The sequence below is a fragment of the Aegilops tauschii genome, chromosome 7 (assembly GCF_002575655.3).
Source record: "Aegilops tauschii subsp. strangulata cultivar AL8/78 chromosome 7, Aet v6.0, whole genome shotgun sequence".
In the NCBI taxonomy this organism is placed as follows: Eukaryota; Viridiplantae; Streptophyta; class Magnoliopsida; order Poales; family Poaceae; genus Aegilops; species Aegilops tauschii.
In genome coordinates this window covers 579482422-579504604 of record NC_053041.3, presented here as the reverse complement: position 1 = coordinate 579504604, position 22183 = coordinate 579482422, and the positions used below count along the sequence as shown (strand labels likewise).

General features: G+C 46.4%; 1 long non-coding RNA gene and 1 pseudogene across 1 annotated transcript; both read right to left on the bottom strand.

Moving 5' to 3' along the window:
* LOC120961856 (polyubiquitin-like) overlaps positions 1 to 17685 on the bottom strand; it is a 387099-nt pseudogene extending 369414 nt beyond the window's left edge.
* LOC123495095 (uncharacterized) lies at positions 6066 to 6697 on the bottom strand. The gene is made up of 2 exons (XR_006667125.2): positions 6343 to 6697; positions 6066 to 6263 (listed from the first exon to the last, which is right to left on the bottom strand). It is a non-coding gene; the product is annotated as an uncharacterized lncRNA (long non-coding RNA).
* Positions 17686 to 22183: the final 4498 nt, after the last annotated feature.

The window sequence follows — 22183 nt, the reverse complement described above, 5'->3', positions numbered from 1 at the left end:
CTGAATCTTGTCGGCCAGTATTTTAGGGTTTTTTCATCGGAAAACCATAGAAATTGCATAAAATGGTAGATGTGAACGAAAATTGGCATGTGTGCTTGCCATGTTGTTGTGTGCGTGTGTAAAAAATTTGGGTCCGTTTGGTGGATCTGAAAAAAAACACTTTGAGACTTGGCCTTTCGTCCTAACCGAAGCAGCTCGTTTCCACATGGTGTATCTCTTGCCATGCACGACATGATTCCAAAATTTGGCATGATGTGGGAATGCCCATGGGAGGCTCCCATGCAAAAAATGAACGAATTCAGACACCAAACACACGTTGTGTCACGACCGGCCAGTATTTTATGGTTTTTTATCGGAAAACCATAGAAATTGCATAAAATGGTAGATGTGAACGAAAATTGGCATGTCTGCTTGCCATGTTGTTGTGTGCGTGTGTAAAAAATTTGGGTCCGTTTGGTGGATCTGAAAAAAAAAACACTTTGAGACTTGGCCTTTCGTCCTAACCGAAGCAGCTCGTTTCCACATGGTGTATCTCTTGCCATGCACGACATGATTCCAAAATTTGGCATGATGTGGGAATGTCCATGGGAGGCTCCCATGCAAAAAATGAACGAATTCAGACACCAAACACACGTTGCGTCACGACCGGCCAGTATTTTATGGTTTTTTCATCGGAAAACCATAGAAATTGCATAAAATGGTAGGTGTGAACGAAAATTGGCATGTCTGCTTGCCATGTTCTTGCCGTACTGACACTTGTGGGTTCGGACGACTCGTACTGACATTTGACATCATGTGGGTCCGAACAACTCATACTAGCTCATACTTGCGTGGGTCCGGGCATCCGTGCCCAATTAATGCGGCCATGACAATTTGTAATGGAGGTGAACACATTATACGAAACTGTTGTACACACGACATATAGGGTGAACGACCCTTGCACGATGGTCCATCCAGCGGTTTGCAGACAACTGTTGCCATGCATGGACGGTTTAAATGGATTGTCATTCAATAATCGTCTACGTACTGTCGTCTGTATAGCAGTGCTGCACATTATATGAGAACGTTATTCGTCGTGTTAATATGTGTAGCGAACGCTTTTTTCTGAGGGCGTGATTGGAAGGGAGGTGGGGCCCCTTCGTGGGGAGATAAATGATACATATGCGTAGTCTAACAGAAATAGATAAATTTGGCATAATTTTGTTTTCTTTCCAGAAAAAAGAAAAGTAGCTATCGTTAGCAACGGAAGGAGATGAGGCATGCACGCCCTACGGGATTGCATGCAAAATATTTTACATAGGAAAATTTTGGAGGATTCTAGAAAGTTACTTCCAATCCCATCAACAAGAAACAAAACATGGGTTTATCTCTTCGGCAAGAAATATATGACTTGATTGTAACCAATCGTGTACCCAGCCTATATATATGCTTTATACGCATCGACCTAAACCTCACCACAACCCAGCCTCCCTCCTTGAACCCCATCCTTGAACCTTGACTAGAACCAACCAATCTCACCATCGGCATCACCATCACCATCGTATGTCTTCCTATCATCCCGCTGCGTCCGCGAGGCCTGCACAGTCGGCCACGAAGCAGTCCAAGTCACGTGCATCGAAGCCCCCGCCTTCATCGACAAAGTCAGGTGCACCGAAGCCCCCACACTCGTCGGCAAAGAAGGTATACATATATCATTGAACCCGTACATCAACTCGTGTACAAATCTCGCTTATTGTTAGATTCAAATAAAGTCAGGTGCACATGACGCCTCTTATGTAGATCAGTCCCGATTTCCTCCTGTTTACATTAATCAAATCATTACATCAGCCTTGCAAGTCTTAAATTAAGAAGCCAAATAAACAGCCTAAATGATTAGCTTAATTATTTCTTCACAATAAATCTCTTATTTTTGTTGCCTTGTCACTGAAAATAATCTTTGCACATACGGGGTACCCAGGTTGTATCAATGCACGGGTACTCAGAGTTTGTCCAGTCATTAACTGGGGAACAGTATGTCATAGCTAGTCAAACGACAATTCGCGAAACTCTGAAGACTCCCGCAATGAATGTTAGGAGAGTTTTGTGCCAAGAGATTGCTAGCACATACGATTCACAAGTTGACGCGTTTGTAATACGCGGGGTACCTATGAGAATAACCTTGCAAGACGTATTACACATCACAGGCCTGCCTAGCATGGGGAGGGACTATGTCCCTCCTCCGTTCAAAGAAGTGCAGGACCTATGGCTTGATTTAAAGGATCCTGAAGATAACAAACTGACCTTTAAAGGTATATGATATTTTCAGAACTATTTTTTCGTTTGATAATGGAACAAATTTCATAATTACAATACTTACAATTCTTGACAAACAACCTTTTCAGGTCTTCGTAAGAAGATGATCGGCGAAGAGAGGCCACGGTTTGTGAAGCCTTACGTCTTGTACACCATCGGCAAGTTGGTTTGCCCAACGACACAACCCTATGTTGATCCCAAATATTTGGGAATTCTTGTGGACATACATAGTATAAACTCCATAAATTATGCTAAACTATCTCTCGACCACTTAATGTCAAGTGTGAGGAAGTTTGTGAACGGTGCCGCGAACTTGGAGGGGAACCTCCCACTACTGCAGGTAGTACGAACTCATTATTTCCTATGATATTCTTTAATTGGTCACTTATGTATTCTTTTTAATTCTCTTGCAGACTTGGTTCTATGAGAAATTCCGAGTCGACCATATTGATTGCACCATTTCCTATCTTCAACGAGATAAACCATTGATCCAATACTGGGACGAAGCAAAGGCTGGAAAGGTGGACAAAATAATATCGCAGACTACGTAGGAGTAGGACAGGTATATGCTTACTGTTACTAGTTGTCATCTGCTCAGTTTTTGCAAAATTGCTCATAATATAAAAAAAATTGCAGATGGTTGAGGACCTCTGGCGCCCTTGGAAGCCAGTGCGCAAGGTTTCACATCAACCTACAAAGTCTGCTTTTGAGGTACGTCCTATGTAACTAGTACAATGATACTACTCGTTTCTTAGGCTGAAACTATTTGTTTGTACAAATAATTTTATGAAACAATCAGTTCTTATTTATCTTAACTTGTAGGTCGATGGGACACTAGGCCGCGTACTCGCCCAGGTGGGAGAGATGAAAGCCATAGTGTCTCAGCAATATTCAGAGATTTCCGCACAACTGGACGGAGTACAAAGGCGCCAGAAGCAAAACAGCATGCGTTTGGAGGACTTCATCTATGCACTCAATGTATGCATTTGTTTTTTTTGTAATTCATCCTTCGTGCATGACTAACATTTTTTCCATTAATAGGATCATCGATTTGGAGTAGGACAGAAGGACTTTAATGAGGGTCAGAGAGTTGATAATAATATCAAGGTATGTCACAACATTTCTAACTGTCTTCATGTCAGAGAATGTATGCTAACCATTTTTTATTTTTAGAAAACCTCAAAGAATGTTGCTGCTAGTACAAATGAAGTGCCAAAGTGTGTCTACAGCAACCCCAGCAAGAACCTTGCTGGGGAATTTGAGGTATGAATTCCATCTTGGTACAATGTTTTTTTGTCAACCATACTTACTGCTAACTTGTTCATCTGTACAGAAGGTAAAGAAAACACCTGTGGACCCCCACAAAGGAAAACAGACAGAGATGACGCTGTGGACTCATTTGATAAGCGTTTTAGGAGTGACAGCAAGAACTTACCCTCCCAATCTGAGGTCAACATCACATGTCTGAACCATATTGCTAGCAAAGGTTTTATTTCAACCATATTCTTAACTTGATGACAATATTGCAGAAGGTGAAGAAAACATATGTACACCCCCAGAAGTCAAAGACTGAAAGAGACGATAGCAAGAACTTACCCTCCGAATCTGAGGTCAGCATCACATGTCTGAACCAAATTGCTAACAAACGTTTTTCTCAACCCATATTTCTAACCTTAAGTCAAATATCGCAGAAGGTCAAGCCTACGTCCATGGATGCCATGGACTCCATAGGGAGGCGTGTCAGACATGACGGCCGGAAGAAAAAGAAGTCCTCACTCCTTCAGAGCGAGGAATACGAATTTTACACCCCCGCGCTCAGAAAGAAAAGAGCTCTATCTCAACAGACACATGACAGTAACGATGTTATGTACACACAGAATAAGAAGATGAATCCCGGGAAAAGCAACAGCCAGCAGCTAAAACAGCTCAAGGAGGACTTGATCAATTTTAAAACAGCTCAAGGAGGACTTGATCAATTTTCAGGCAGAAACAGATAGAGTTACACAGAATATAGTAGCAGATTATGTAAACAGTACTCCAGAGACCGCCAAGTTGGTGAAGATCAAGGACATACTTCTAACGCAGAAGTATCTTAAATGCCTTACAACACCAGATCATTCCTCCTTTGCAGCTTGGGTGGATGACGATGTAAGTGCTAACGCAATATGGTATCTTTGATTATTTATATGTTTTCCAATTGAACTAATATCTTCTTTCTTAGGTACTCGATGCGGCAATCGAACTCCTACGTCTGGACGGACTAGAAGGTGTATGAGATCATGGTACCGTGTATGTCGAAAGGTCGACCATCGTCAACATCCTGAAGAGAGATGGCACAGTCCCGAATTGTACCTTGGATGTTTTAAGCGGCAAATCAGGCACTAAATGGGGAGATAACTACCTTAAACATGACATGGTAACAACATCCACCCTTCTCTTATAATAATAAGAAATTTTATTTTTAGGCACTTCAAACCACTTACAAATTTTGCACGCAGATTTTCCTACCTTCAAATATTCCCAAGAACCACTGGTTCCTGGCTGTTGTCAACTCCCAAAAGAGGGAGATTCAAATTCTGGACTCACTCCAATCACGCAACAACCGGAAAGAAGTAATTGCTGCGGTGAGGCTCTAACAACATTTTATATAACTTACAGTTTATATGAATACGGTACTAAATTGAGTGATATGTTACTTGCAGCTTCTTGGAATGGAAACACATATTGATATAGCAGTGATGGAAAATGGAATGCAAGGAAGTAGATGGCCGGACACTCAAGTGGCTTCGTGGCCTATCAAAGACTATGAAGTGCCACAGCAAACAGATGGCTGTTCCTGTGCTCTCTGGGTGTTGAAATTCATCCAATATTGGACCGGAGTGAGATTGTCGGCAATATTCAACCACGTAACTACATCTTCCCTATCTAACTTAACTTTCACATATACAAAGGGTCCTAACGTCTACCTCCTATGCAGGATGACATAAGACAGTTCAGAAGATGGCTTGCTGCTGCCTTGATCAATTCACCTCACAATGAGTTGAAAGTTCAGAAGGCCATACCAGCAGTTGATTTACAAGATGATTTAGAAGACCTCGACCTCGGAGGTGACGACGGACACAACGACAGCGGAGATGTCTCAGGAGACGATGGTTCCGCACTATAGTTGTGTGCTGCTGGACTTAGGGTAGAGTTAATAGGATTGGGCGTGGTGTGGTTTTTGCCCCGTAGACGGTTTCCACACCGTTTTCAATTTTATTACTTTATCTATACAGCGGAGATGTATCAAACAATTTTTTTGGTTGTGCTACTTCATATATACGGAAAATTGCCGTACATTTACTACTTTTATCTGCATTGAATATCTACATTAATTTTTAATTAAAGTCTTTCATGCACAAAATCTTGTATTCTTTGTTTAATGATGCAATTCCCTTTGGTTTATAGGATGTGCTTCAAAAACCAAATTTCTAAGTGGCTTTACACTACCGGTCGCAATTTCCTTGCTACTTGTGTCCTTGGAAGCAACACATCCTTTTTAAACCTGGGGTTTCAGTTCTGTATTATGCCAATGAACGATAGGCAAATGCTGTCCTGTTTGCTTACCCCGTTACAAAATGTCAAAGGATGAGCCAACTTGGCCACCAACTTGGGAACTAGCCATTGCCTAACCTCTGAGTGTTTAACAGGTGTCTGAACTGGAATGTCTGTTCATATGACTATGACTTAATCTGAAACTGAAACATGCTCTCTGTGAAATCTGAAACTGCACATGCTCTGCACTAATATCACATACAAAAAAAATCATTGTGTACATGAGCTACTTTCGGACTTGCTGCTATACAAGCTAGTGTTGATTTCTGAATTTGAACAACGACACAAGATGAGCAGAGAGGATGAGCATGGACCTGAACTACTGCTGGTGTGATGAAACTCGTCCTCCTCCTAGGCGAGGACCATGGCTGGATCAGCTTTTACGATGGACAAGCTAGCTTAGGAACTCGACAAAAGAAATGGGGGCCAATGGATCGATGGGTCGGATGCGAGTACCTGCATCGGCCGCGACAGATCTGTACGGCACTGGTCGGCGGCGCGTAGGGCCTTGACGGCGACGGGGCATGCCGGAGACGTCTCGCCTTAGTCCTCCCCCTCGGCGACCCGCTCCACATCCCGCAGCTTAGGAGGGGAACACGGGCGGCGGGGACATTTAGCCTCCGACCACAGCCGCCTAGGAAACCGGGGAGGGGCGGCGCCCGCGGTGCTGGCTCCTCCGAGTACGGCGGGGCGCCAAACCATACCGCCCGCAAATACTGCGCGGAGGGTACTCACGGCGACCGGGGTTCGCCGTCGTCCTGTCGCCATAGCGCCGCCATCGGTCGCCCTTTTCCTTTCACCTTTCATTCGGTTCTGTCCGTGGGCCGTCAGACTGCGGGCGAGGAAGGGCGACGATGGCTATTGAAAAAACAAATGATCACGTTAAATTCCACTAATGCCCTTCACTTGTTTTTCAGGGGAACCAGCCCGCGTGTTTGTTAAACAGTGAACTATCGAAACTACCCCTGATCGCAAAATATACTACCAGAAATCTGGAGTAGTATTTCCATATCTGGGCCATCCATACAGAAAAATGAACGGCCAAAATTCATCTAAAATGTCTCATTATTATACTCCCTCCGTCCCAAAATACTTGTCTTAGATTTGTCTAAATACGGATGTATCAAGTCATCTTTTAGTATTAGATACATCCGTATCTAGACGAGTCTAAGATAAAAAAAATTGGGACGGAGGAAGTATTTTAGTAATATTCTCTGTTGCATGCTCTATGTCCCCTTGATATAGGATAATGAGAGCATTGAGAAAGGTGAGTATGGAGAACAAGAAGCCTTCTTGTGAGACGAAGATGGATAAGAAATGTTTGGTTTCGACCCCGGTGTTTATTGATTGGAAATCATATGTTTGATTGTACTTGATGTGTACCTATCCACATCATAGCATCGCTTTGATCAATATCTCAGTACATTTTTTTATTGTCCGTAACAACATATGGTTCCTGACTATAACTTAAATCCACCTAATCTTCTGTGATCCTGTAGCATAGCACGGGCATCTTACTAGTCAATCAATTGATAGTTGTGATTCTGTAAGATTCTTCTGTGTTTCATTTGCTGGATGATTTCACTTTTGGGTACAATTTCGGTTGTTTTTCGTCCAAATTTTGCTCGTTTTTCGTTCAAAATTCAAATTTTTTATTTACCTTTTCGTCTGAGATTTTCCAAGAAATATCCGAAATACGATTTTGATGAGCCCACTCTTGTATTAGAGTTCACTATTAACTGTTACTCGTGTCCATCATATTAGTCGGCATGGTCACCATCGTCGTCGTTCCCGCGAGGCGCATAGCAAGCGTCCGACAAAATGCACTTGAAGGTTTTACTCTGTTATATATAAGGAATCGGTTAGATCCGGCCAAAACTTAGTGAAGTAAATATATTCCACTAAGGTTTACTCCTCTATTTTATAAAGGATCGGTTAGAGTTGGCCTTAGTTGTCCTCGAACGTTGCATGTGTGCATTAGCGGCTTGATGGTCGCCCGGCCTCAGTCACCGCGTGTTTTGGCATGTACCGTGGCCTCGAGCCGCCGGATACTCTATGATTCTTTTTCTTCTTTTCTTCTAATGCATTGACTTGCAAAGAAAAAAAGGTAACAAACTGAATGCACGATTAAAGACCAAGGAACCAATCGAATATTGTAGTACGAATTCCACGCAAGGTAATCATTCATTTCCCGGTCCACTGATGGCTATTTGCTTAATATCTGAAGGCTGAAGCATCATCGAAGCTGAACATACGTGCAAGTCTCTCACAGTCCCAGGCTGTCCCATTGGGTGTGAGCAGATCACTAACAAGGCCGGGTGCCCCCTGCACATAGTCCTTCCCTAGCGGTTTGAGACTCCACCTCCTTGGAATCTTATCATTCGTGGACGTTTACAGTGCATCCATCACCAATCCGCCAGATAGCACCGTCTCTCAATAAATCACGTCAAAATAATGTGCTCCTGAAAGCGTAAGATCATCCGTTTGGACAGATTATTTTCATTATGGTGCCATACTTGAAATACTGTGCTTCGAGAACGTTCCTACTGTCGTTCATCGTGGTGGATAGACAAGATCAAGCCCTCGTGGGATTGCACGAGGGAACCGGATCGTGGAGCATAGGTAGGATCGGTCCGATCCATTCTCGCGCTAGACATTACTCCATCCGTTCCATAATGTAGTGCATATAGATATTTTTAGAAGTCAGATCTTACAAATTTTGACCAAGTTTATAGGAAAAACTAATTATATCTACAATATTAAATTTATACAATATGAAAATATGTCTTGTGATGTACCTAATGATATGTATTTGCTATTCTGGATGTATATATTTTGCTCTACAAGATTGGTCAAAGTTTATAAAATTTGACTTTTTAGAAAATGTATACTATATTGTGGAATGGAGGGAGTACCATTTATTGGAACGGTGCGTAGCGTGTAACCTTGCTAATTAATCATTTCTAATTCGGTTCTTATCTGACTAGAGATTGTACAAGGAATTTCGAATCATATTCATATTAGCAGGCATGCTATTTATCTATATATAGGATACACCGTGATTTTAGCAATCTATTTTGATTGCACACGCTTTATTTCTTTGCTCTACCTCAAGTTGATTGGTGGGTATATACACTAGTAGAAAAAGAGGCTTTTGGCCCGGTTGGTAAGGCCCTTTAGTCCCGGTTTTTGAACCGGGACTAAAGGGTCGTTACTAATGCCTCTCCCCTTTAGTCCCGATTCTTACACGAACCGGGACTAAAGGCCGCGGCCACATGGAGCTCCACCTTTAGTCCCGGTTGGTAACACCAACCGGGACTAAAGTAAATTTTATGATTTTTTATGATTTTTTTATTTTCAAATTTCTGAATTATTTTAACCTCTAATCTCTAATTATCACCCCTCACCGCTGCTCAATTTATCCTCTAATCTCTAATCACCCCTCATCATTCCAAATCATCTAACTTCCCGAACTGTCACCCATCCTCCCACTCCCCCAGCCTGAGCACGCTTAACTTCCGGGTTCTATTCTCCCTCGTTTTCAAGTCTGCACTTGTTGTTTTCCTGACAATTATAAGATGTCAATCCTATTAACCCTCAGGAATTTTGCTTGAGCATGAAGTGACACATTTCACTGTTTGAGTTTGAAACTATTGTTTAAAAAAAAATTATTTAGTAACACTAATATTTCTTGAATAAATAGTTTGACCATTGTTTGACCACAGTTTGACCAGATTTAACCAAAATTCAAAATAACTAAAATAATTATTTAGTAACACTAATATTCTAGAATAATTAGTTTGACCATTGTTTGACCACAGTTTGACCATTGTTTGACCAGATTTGACCAAAATTCAAAATAACTGAAATAATTATTTAGTAACACTAATATTCTAGAATAATTAGTTTGACCATTGTTTGACCATTGTTTGACCACAGTTTGACCAGATTTGACCACATTTTTTCCAAAAAAAATTGAAACTATATTTTTTTCTGTTACTAGTGGCGCACCATAAAGTTTGAAATTTTTTCGATTTTTTCCACTCTAGATCTTAAAAGCCTCGTAACTTTTTTCTGTTAGGTTTTTGAGGATTTTAAAAATGTTTAACGGGGTTTCCCCCGTTAAATTCGGATGTAACTTTTCGAGTAGATGATTTTTCATATAAAAAACTTTTTCATCCGAGTTCGTATGCAAAAGTTATGCCCATTTTACAAATTCCAGAGAGATTTGGCAAATAAAGTCGAAATTCATATTTGTAAATTTTTCCCAACAACTAGACCACATATCACATGGGAAACTTATTTTATTTTATTTTTTTGACATTTCTATCATTTTCTTTTGTTTTTTCTAAAACTGAAAAGGCGGTCGGGGGGGGGGGGGGTAGAGTTTGAAAATGGGACCTTTAGTACCGGTTCGTGCCATGAACCGGTACTAATGCCTCAAAGCCCATTAGTAACCTTTAGTCCCGGTTGGTGCCACCAACCGGGACTAATGGGCATCGCACCCTTTTGTCCCGGTTCGTGGCACCAACCGGGACTAATGCCTTAGCCGCACGAACCGGGACGAATGCTCACATTAGTCCCGGTTCGTGACTGAACCGGGACTAATGTGAATACTGCCCTGTGACCAAAGCCCTGTTTTCTACTAGTGATATATTAGGACACCCCAATGAACATACTGTGTTATAGACGCGTACGAAACAATCCCACATAGTACTTTCATCATGGACAACTATAGGAACCGTTTCCATACATCAATTGTGCTACTCTCGATGCTTCTTCTCATATGCTTTACTGCCCGTGCGCAATGTATATTTCAGACAAGCAACCTATCCACTTTGTTAGAAGGGAGAGGGATTTGGTGGAATTATTCGTTGTATTGCTTGAGCCTCGTGGGCATATATATAGGAGTGCACGATCATCTTGGAGTACAAGGCAAGATAGAATAATATCCTACGCTATCCTAGCTTTCCTAATAATCACGATACTTAACATCCCCCGCAGTCACAACGGTAGCGACGCAGATGGTGAGACTGGAGAAGACTGGAGAAGAATCCAAAGGCAAGCCGACGGACACCCCCCCCCCCCCACAGTCGTAACGGTCGACGCATCGAGGAGTCGTGGCTGGAGTGGCAACCAACGAGGTTGCTCAAGCAAGGCGGTAGCCCTTTGTGCCGTTTGTCGTGGTAGCCGAGAGCGTAGGTGGTGGAGCCATGGTCAAGGTAGCCGTGCGAAAAATGTCGTGGTCGAAGTCGAGTCGGGGTGGCCGGTGCCGAGGAAGTCGCCGTGGAGCCGCGGGCGCAAGGAGGCGCCGAGTTAGTCATGGGCACAGTACTGTCGAAGTAGTGGGGCGCCGGGAAGAAGACTTTGTTGACGACGCGTCGCGCCCGGGGTTGCCAACCCCGGGGACACATCGTAGAGGAAGGCATGCGTCGGTGTTGCCAGCAGCGGGCATGCGTAGATGGACGAAGACGATGTTGACGATGTTGGGGAACGTAGCAGAAATTCAAAATTTTCTACGCATCACCAAGATCAATCTACGGAGTAATCTAGCAACGAGGGGAAGGGGAGTGCATCTACATACCATTGTAGATCGCGAGCGGAAGCGTTCAAGAGAACGGGGTTGATGGAGTCGTACTCGTCGTGATCCAAATCACCGATGATCCTAGCGCCGAACGGACGGCACCTCCGCGTTCAACACACGTACGGAGCAGCGACGTCTCCTCCTTCTTGATCCAGCAAGGGGGGAGGAGAGGTTGATGGAGATCCAGCAGCACGACGGCGTGGTGGTGGAAGTAGCGGGGATCCCGGTAGGGCTTCGCCAAGCACTAACGGGAGGGAGAGGTGTCACGAGAGGGAGAGGGAGGCGCCAGGGGCTAGGATATTGCTGCCCTCCCTCCCCCCCCACTATATATAGGGCCAAGGGAGAGGGGGGCGCAGCCTTGGCCCTTCCTCCAAGGAAGGGTGCGGCCAGGGAGGAGTCCTTCCCCCCCAAGGCACCTCGGAGGTGCCTTCCCCCTTTAGGACTCTCCCTTTTTTCTTATCTCTTGGCGCATGGGCCTCTTGGGGCTGGTGCCCTTGGCCCATATAGGCCAAGGCGCACCCCCTACAGCCCATGTGGCCCCCCGGGGCTGGTGGACCCCCTTGGTGGACCCCCGGACCCCTTTCGGCACTCCCGGTACAATACCGATAAAGTGCGAAACTTTTCCGGCGACCAAAATAAGACTTCCCATATATAAATCTTTACCTCCGGACCATTCCGGAACTCCTCGTGACGTCCGGGATCTCATCCGGGACTCCGAACAACTTTCGGGTTACCGCATACTAATATCTCTACAACCCTAGCGTCACCGAACCTTAAGTGTGTAGACCCTACGGGTTCGGGAACCATGCAGACATGACCGAGACGTTCTCCGGTCAATAACCAACAGCGGGATCTGGATACCCATGTTGGCTCCCACATGTTCCACGATGATCTCATCAGATGAACCATGATGTCGGGGATTCAATCAATCCCGTATACAATTCCCTTTGTCTATCGGTATGTTACTTGCCCGAGATTCGATCGTCGGTGTCCCAATACCTTGTTCAATCTCGTTACCGGCAAGTCTCTTTACTCGTTCCGTAACACATCATCCCGTGATCAACTCCTTGGTCACATTGTGCACATTATGATGATGTCCTACCGAGTGGGCCCAGAGATACCTCTCCGTTTACACGGAGTGACAAATCCCAGTCTCGATTCGTGCCAACCCAACAGACACTTTCGGAGATACCTGTAGTGCACCTTTATAGCCACCCAGTTACGTTGTGACGTTTGGTACACCCAAAGCATTCCTACGGTATCCGGGAGTTGCACAATCTCATGGTCTAAGGAAATGATACTTGACATTAGAAAAGCTCTGAGCAAACGAACTACACGATCTTGTGCTAGGCTTAGGATTGGGTCTTGTCCATCACATCATTCTCCTAATGATGTGATCCCGTTATCAACGACATCCAATGTCCATGGTTAGGAAACCGTAACCATCTATTGATCAACGAGCTAGTCAACTAGAGGCTTACTAGGGACATGGTGTTGTCTATGTATCCACACATGTATCTGAGTTTTCCATCAATACAATTCTAGCATGGATAATAAACGATTATCATGAACAAGGAAATATAATAATAACCTATTTATTATTGCCTCTAGGGCATATTTTCAACAGACGAAGCGCCGCACCAGGCTTGCCGGGCCTGGGGACACGTCGTGGACGAAGGCACGCGGCGGTGTTGCCAGCACCGGGCATGCGTAGACTGGGACCTGCACGAGCTGTACGCCATGTCGAAGAAGTCGGAGAGGCCAGCAGGGAAGGACTCGACGACGGTTGCGGCGCCAATCGGCGCGGGGCCAATGTCGCCCGCGGTTGTCGGAGTAGATGAAGCGGTTGGGGTAGATGACGGCGACGCTGGCGACAGGCTGGTGCTGGACGAAGACGAAGGGGGTGGACGGGCAGCTGCGGCGGCTACGGGGTAGCGGCGGCGGCGGCCGAAGAAGAGCGACTGCGGCGGCGGCGGCTAGGTTAGGAGTGCAGCGGCGTTGCTCGAAGTAGGCGAAGAACTCTGACAGCGTGACGTAGACCGGTGCGGGCGGGTCGCGGCGACGGCGGGAAGACCTCGGGGCGGTAGCAGGGACCGCGGGCCGCGACGCGATGGCCTGAAGGGGCGGCACAGCAACGGAGCCCGGGTCGGTGCAACCGCGGGAACGACTCAGGACGGCGGTGTGGACCACGTGTCACGCTCGCTATAACCCGACGGGGCGACGCAGCGGCGGCGCGAGGGTCGGTGTAGCCACAGGACGGCCTGGAGCGGACAGCCTCGGGGCGATGGGGGACTGCGGGCCGCGACACTACGGCCCAAGGGGTGACGCAGTGGTGACGTGGGTCGGTGCAGCCGGGAGAAGAACCACGGGGCGGCGGCGCTGCGGTCCGATGGGACGACGCAGCGGCAGCCCGTTGCTCGACCGGTGGAGGACATAATGTAGTCGGAGACAATCTTCAGGAGACCTGCGAACTGATGCGCAAACGGCTGATTAGACCGGAGACGCGGCGGACGAGATCAACAAGTCACAGGCCAAACGTGGCACAAGCGTCACGCATTGCGCTGGAAAACTGCACTGAACGTCGTGCATGCATGCAAGCATAGCACTCCATGAGATGCAACAAACATGCGAACAGCCATATATGCATGAGATGCTCAAGTGCCCTGGGCCACGTGAGTGCGCCGCTGGATCAAACCGCGTGGCCAAGTAACCCATGCCTCGCGGCGCGGATCGACCGGCCTGCGAATGGTGCAAGCGGCGGCCACACGCCCGGACCTGATGCAACACCCAACGTCTGTCTGCTCCACCAAATCCCTCTCCTTTCTAACATGGTATCGGAGTCAAGAGGTCTTGAGTTCAAGATCCGGCTGGCGCAATTAAATTGCAGCCCACTTTCGGTCCACGTTTAGGCCTCAGGGAGCCACACGTGAGGGGGAGTGTTGACGTATAATATGCTGCCTAGTCTTTTCCATCAGATCGGTCTTTTGGTTGCATTGGTTAGAGCATGCACTTCTACACACTTATTATTATACCCCAGTTGATTAGTCTTTCCAATACTGATCTTCCATTACCGACCCAATAATGCATATGTTATATATAACTTCTTGTTGACTAGTGCATAACTTTTACTTCTTCCGAAGTTCTTACAGTTTTTCTCAGTGATTTTGTATTTGTTCTTTGTTGAATCAGTTGTTATATATTAGTAGTTGATAAACACAGACTACTATGAATATTAACTTGGCATATGTTTTATAGGCAGAATCCTGGAAGACATGGAAACCGTTAAGATCAATATACATGGTCTGTGCGTCCGTGATCCGAACTGCAAAGACTCGATATGCATCTGTTGTTTAGTAAGTAAATACTGTTATTCTACTGTGGATTATTGCATGGAAGACTGTCCAAAGACTTCTCCATCAGACCAAGCAGCGATGAAACGTTCTCCATCACCCTCTTATCCAATCTAGTCATATGGATGCTGATGTGCTCATGAATAATTTATTATGAAAAACTATGTCGTAATTGTTTTGCTTTTCAAGAGCTGATAAGTTATATATCAATCTTCATTATGAGTTAATTAGTCTCTAGACTCCACTAATGTAAAAAAGCACTAGTTGTTTTTCTTCGAAAAGGAGCTTTTTATTACTTAAAAGGTTTAAGCATTACACCCAGTCACCCAGCCTCTGCATAACTAAGATGCACACAACCAATAAATTCGTCACACCAAGCCAAAAAAAAAAGAAGAAGACAAATACAAATAAACTAAGTTCTGTATAACGCCTAAACCGTACCGTAGGTGATCCAATCCTGAGGTCAAGCTGCCACCCTTGTTTGGTAAAAGTATTCCTCGCCGTGGCCTCCAATCATGTACACAGCTCCGTAAACAGGTCTCGATTCTTCACTCGTTGTAGATAAGACCATAAACGAAGCGTCTCGGCACATTTGTAGATAACCTGCATAAGAGAAGTACTTTTATCGTTAAAAAAAACTTATCATTTCTTCATAGCCAAAGCGATCAAATCACGGCAAGCACTAGTTGTTGTTTTTACGCGAATACCCAAAGCTTGCGTATCATTTCATTGATAGAAGAATTAAAGAATGAGTAAGGGGGTCGTACGACGCATGATACAAATGCGGGAGGCGTGAATATGGCTACCGAAGCAGACGGACATGGATGCTCGGCCCAAACAAAAAAGTAACACGCTAAACTCGCCACCATGGAACACAACCAAAACCAAACTAACAAGACAACAAACATCATCAAAACTACCGTTGAGGACACCCTGAGCACACAAGACGAAGCCTTCATGGAGGGGAACGACGCCGGGGCGCTGTCGCCGTTCGATCCGCAAAGCAGGACCTAGGCTTTCCCCTAATGGTCGAAGAGGGGCACAAAAAGCGGCCATGACAGCGCCTCCAAGAAGGAAATGGCGCCCGCAGGTGTCGCCGCTACCAGCATCGAAAGGTCAAGCAAGGACTCCATGACCGAGTCTGAGCAGTCCCAAGCCATCGGAGCAATAGTCGAGGAGGAGGAAGTTGGGTCGGAGGCCGGAACCGCCATCGCAGGAAGGGGACCAACGCCTTCCGTCGAAGGAGGCATCAGGCGCTATCGGAAGAATGAGCTAATGAACATGCGAAAGGGCGGACGGAGCACGGAGGTGGGCGGGGTTGGGCAGCCGGGCGGAAGAATGGAGGGTGTGATGGTGGCCGAAGACCCGAACGAACCAAGATCCGAAGAGGAACGCAGATCCAGGCTACCAGGATCAGAGTTGCAGGGACGTTGGACGAGTCGAAGGAGCTGGAGGGGGCGTAGCTCCAGAGGCACGCCGGAGTCGAAGCCGCACCAGGGTGGATGTCGCCCAACCACGTACGCCTGCAGGGGCGTTTGCGGAGATGTGGAGACACCGACAAGTCGAATGAGCAGGAAGTGGACACAACACGGTCGCGGGGAGCACTGGATCTGCAACCGCTCTGGCCAACCATGGACACCGGAGGAGGGCACAGGTCCATGGCCGCCGGAGCCGAAGCCGCACCTGCAGGGTATGGGGAGGGTCAAGGGAGATCGCAAGCGTGCCACACACCCGGCCAGTGTGCTGCAGGAGGCGGCCGCCGCCGGGCAACCACCCAGATGAACCGCCACGCCCCGGAGCCATGGCCGCAGCCCATGGGGCGGAAGAGCGCCCTATGGCCGGCCTGCCCGACCAAGATGCCCCGGCCACGTCCTCCCGGGATCCGGTGCCAGCAGCAGCAGGGGGTACTGGCGTAGGTGGATCTAGCGCGAAAGGTGGGGAGGGGGAGGACGCGCCGGTAAGTCCAGGAGCAACCGGATCCCGAGCGAGGGCCGGGGGGGACATCCGCCAAAGGCACGCTGGTGCCGGGAGTCCGCATAGAGCCAGGCCAGCCGAGGCGCCACCTTCCTAGGAGGAGGCGCGGCTTCACCTGCTGCTCCTCGATGGTGGCGAGGAGGTGGGGCGAGGTGGGAAGGGGACGCGGCGGCGCAGCTAGGGTTCCCCCACCGCTGTTGGGGGAGGCGACACGAGGGTCGCGGGAGGGTTCCAACAGCAAGCACTATCAAGTGGTCTATGTTGCAACACCTTGTCGGCTCAATCTTCGGCATCACGATTTTGAAACTGCGCAACTGAGCATTTATTTACACAAACGGCAGCAGAAATTCTAGGTTTATGGGAGCCGTTGGAGATGCTCTTAGTCCCTCCATAAGGATCCCAAGAAGTACCCTGAACCAGATTCAGCAACGATAGTTACCATCTGAACCTCCGATCATTTGCTAAATCGTTAGCATACCATATTGGCGCCAAAACCACAATAAGAAGATTAAGTTCTACACTGCCACTTCAAACAAAATAGAGACCACGCTGCTATTACAGCAGCAGATGTTCATACACAAAATATAGGACAAAAAAATTGGACTAAAACACTGACAGCAGTAACACACGATGACACGACGTCCAAACGACTCGCTGGCCACCACGGAGGCGGAGCACCAGGTGCAGAGTGGACTCCTTCTGAATGTTGTAATCGGCGAGCGTGCGGCCGTCCTCGAGCTGCTTGCCGGCGAAGATCAGGCGCTGCTGATCCGGCGGGATGCCCTCCTTGTCCTGGATCTTTGCCTTACCATTGTCGATGGTGTCAGAGGACTCCACCTCAAGGGTGATAGTCTTGCCGGTGAGGCTCTTCACGAAGATCTGCATCTGCATCATTGGAATTTGCAATTCAGTGTTAAGTCACCAAGTACATGTATAGAAAATTGAAGTCAAGTGCTTCAAAATATAATTCAGTCATGTAAATCGTAAGGAAGCAGTTTAAATCTTTTCAAGACAAAACAGAAAATCTGTAGTCAATATTCGACAGCTACCGAGAGAAACCATGGGATCATGCAACAGCAAGGTTTGATCTAATGTGAAAGAAACGATTAAGCAGATTGTGCTAATAGGACTGGCCATTGGAAGAGCAACGCGCAGATGAGACTCATCAGAAAGACGGAAACACGGTAAACATTAGACTGAGTTTCAATCTGCAAACGACAATCCTGGCCGACAAGTTGGTTCAATCAACGTACAAACAGCAGCATCCAAGTGCAATCTACAGGGATGCACCGCACTATATCGACTGATCTACGACAGATGGTTCAGCGCTAAGCCGCTAATGGTAACCGATCGACAGTTTAATCACAAGGATAGGATGCTAGATCGATCTGGTTAATTGGTTGAAGGCTTGTCGATCGGGCGTGCAGGAATTTATAGATGGGAACGAGGTCGCCTCGGTTACGTCACGCGTGTGCCGAGCCGACCGAGTATCCTTGTGCAAACAAAAAACTGAAGGCGGTGCTGAACCTGGTCCCACGCGCAGTCTCCTGAGACATTATTTCCATTTGATTTTGGACGCCGATAACTGGCGAATGTTCGGGGCTTCTGGAGTCCGGTCCGAACTAGTTGTTCGGAGCGGGAGCATCACGTGCTGAACAAAAGTGTTCGGGCAGGCAATCATAAGGCCCGAACGCCTGCACGAACTCCAATAACCAGGCGGTGACCCGGGTCCTACCAGACGCTGGATCCAACTGGTCGTCCCCTACATTCTCTTGATCCCAGGATCTCTTTCCCCCCCACTCCATCGTTCCCCTCCCCCCCCCCCCCCCCCCGCCCCTCCATTGTTGCCCTGCCCCTACCCAGTTCCCCCGCCCCTCCATTGTTGCCCTGCCCCTACCCAGCGCAAGTTGCCATGGCAAGATCTGACGAGCACTAGTCCAGATCTGAGCTAATTGCAGGTTAGTTGTGGTCGCCGACGCACCTTCCCTTGCCCCCTCACTCCTTATCTGGCCCCCGTTCTCCCGTTAGTACCATACAAATCTTCCATGTTACTCATCCTTATAGCTTCTGTTCGTGCCATGAACTATTTACCCTGGTTTGCCAAAAGAGAGCATGCATGATGAAACAATGAAAAAGAAGTCGTACTTGTACACAAATTGTTGCCAATTGTGTTCTGGTGTTCTTGCCATCTTGCGTAATTGTTTAAGTTGTTTAATGAAAAAAGTAGAATGTACTACGCAAAGGAGGAAGAAGTAGTAGCCTTACTGTATTGTTGGCATAGGAATGGATGCTAGAAGAACTTACCATGGGGATGCAAAGTTTAAGTTGTCGCCAGGTGTGCAGTGATGGGCATTACCATGCGTGTGATGCTAAATATTGCCATGTAGAAATGTTGATGTTGCCATGTGTGTACCGCTGGTATTACCATGAGTGTGCTGCTAGTATTCCATTATCTAGTGAATGTTGCCATGTGTGAACAACTGAAATTGCCATGTGTGTGATGCTAATATTGCCATTATCTAGTGAATGTTGCCACGTCTGAACAACTGAAATTGCCATGTGTGTGACGCTAATATTGCCATGATATGGTGAATACTGGCACGTGTAGACAACTGAAACTGCCATGATATTGCCATGTGTGTGGTGCTAATATTGCCATGTTGTACTGAAAAGAAAAATGTTTTAACGCTTTCTTTTCACATGTATTTGAAGGGGGGACAAACAAAAAGGCAGTCGTAATGAGGATGGACCAAAACAATGGAGGGAACCCCTGGTTCTATGGCTCACTGGAACTAACACCATGGGGTGTGCAGGATTATGAGGATCTAAACTCAAATGGACCTTTGCTGCCACTCCTGCAGCAATACGTGGACAAAGGTACTTGATATGCATAAAAAATACACTAAGAAAATAGTTTGGAAAAGACCTTACGTACGGACGAGAATCTGATTCGCGAGAAATAAAATGCAGGTCGTTTGGACGCATCCACGTCTGCCATGGTGTACAGGACAAATGAACAAGGAATGCCTGGTGGCAGCACGCGACCAATACAACAGCAGCAGTTCCCAATGGCGCTATGTGGTCAGCTTGGAATTTTAAAGAAGAATACATATTGTAAGAAAGGAAAAAGTAGGTTCACAGGCAAGAAAACTTATGGTTTTAAGAAAATGCAGGAGCTGAAGATGATGTCGTGGGGAGGACAGGGGTGGCAGCAACGCCTACACCATCTTACGCAGGTGAGGGGTCTATACCAAAACTAACTTGGCATGGGAATGTGAATGCACTTGACATCTTTGAGGAAAAAAATAGAAGTTGTATTACAATGTAGTTCACATAAAAGAGAGAATACAATGAAAGTGCATTAATAGAAGTTGCCATGTGTTGGACGTACGACTTGTCGTGTGTATAAGTATAAAAGTTGAGAGTAACGAGAAATGTGGGGAAACTTGCCTTCAGTGTTGACGGTGTCCAAATATGGGTAGTGCAGTAAAATTGCCATGCAAGCGTGTGTGAACTTGCCATGTCTGTAAAGGAAAAAAATTTAACTCACCTGTAAATGAGGGGGGAGTTTGCATAAAAAATGGGTAGCTGAGCTTACCATGTGTGTTGGAAAAAACAGAATTGAAAATGACAACCACATGTATATAAAAGTTGCCATTAACGAAGGTCAATAAAAATTGCCATGTTATGGGGTTTAGTGAGGTTGCTGCATTGTCGATCACATGAATAACCGCATTTCAAATTAAAAGAAGTAAGGGAAAAACAAAAATGGGGTGTGCGTGTGGGGAGGGGTCTGTGGAGAGAAACTTGCCATGTGTGTGTGAAACAAAAGTTGTCAGAACCGTGTCAATGAACTTGCAGTGTCAAAAATATCATGTAAGTTGCCATGTTTGAACAGTTGAAAATGCCAAATGAAAATGAAAAAACACAACCGGTGTTACAGCAAAAAAAATGATGCATCATTGGACCGACTACCATTTCGTCGGTACTACAAGTTGCCACGTGTACTGAAAAGGAAAATGTTTGACACAAATGTGAATTATGTACTTGCAAATTGCAGGGACTAGTACTTCGCACCAAGGGGCAGCGACTGCCATGACTACTTCACATTCACACGGACAACAGACCTATCAGTCAAGCAAACAAGGACCGGTTGTTATCAGCATGGCAGGCACGTCAAGTACGACTGGATATGACACTGTTGAGATTGAAGTAAGCAACCCAGGATCTGATGATTGAAACTCGGATACAGAGATACGGGACGAACCTAATGGTGAAGATCAACAAGAGCAGCTTGAGGACGAGATGCAGTCTGCAATGGCGCCGCCAGCAGCACCGTACGAGCGGATGAAATTTGCTACATTTGAAGATGCAAGGGAGTACTATCAGTGTTATGCGAAATACAACAGTTTTGCTATATACACAGATCATCGAAGAATGGTTAAGAAAACTGGAGAGTACAACCGGGCAGGGATGAGGTGTCACAAGTCTAGGAGGAACAAACCAAAAAAGGGGGTGATGGTCCAGCAGTCCCGGAACGCAGACGAGATGTTATGGTGAGAACAAACTGCCCTGCCCGAATGAAGCTGAACGTGGAAGGGGCTTGGTGGGTGGTAACAAAATATGTTGGGCACCACAACCATGACATGATAAAGACATTTGACCTTGTGAAGTTTCTGAGCACTCACCGTGGGTTCACCCCACAAGAGGAACAGTTCGTGAAGTTGCTGCATGACTGCAACCTCCAGCCAGGGAGAATGGTGCACATCCTCTCAATGATTCACAGCAAAAGCGGCAAGCTAAGCAGCCTGCCATACCTGCCTTCAGATGTGGTAAACCTGGTAGCAAAGTATCGCAGGGAAAGTCAACTATCAGACATGGACGACACAATTGCATACTTCATGCAGAGGGAGAAAGACGATCCCGACTTCTTCTACAGAATAAAACTGGATGATGAGGACCGCGTTGTGAACATGTACTGGATAGATGGTGCGGCACACAGGGCTTACAAGCACTTTTGTGACTGCGTGTCGTTCGATGCAACGTATCTAACAAACATGTACAAGATGTCGTGATGTCCGTTCATTGGCATAAACAACCACAACCAGTCACTGCAGTTCGGATGCGGTTTTGTTCACAACGAAGATACGAGCAGCTATGTTTGGCTGTTCAAAACATTTCTGGAATGCATGGGCGGCCTCGCGCCAATGAACATGATAACAAACCAGGATTTCGGGATGCGTGGAGGCATTGAGGAAGTGTTCCCAACAACCATACACAGACACTGCAGGTGGCATGTCATAAAAAAGGCGGAAGAGACATTAGGCCCCTTCTTTGCTGACAGGCTGGAACTCCACAAAGCATTTGAATTATGTGTTGACCATAGCTT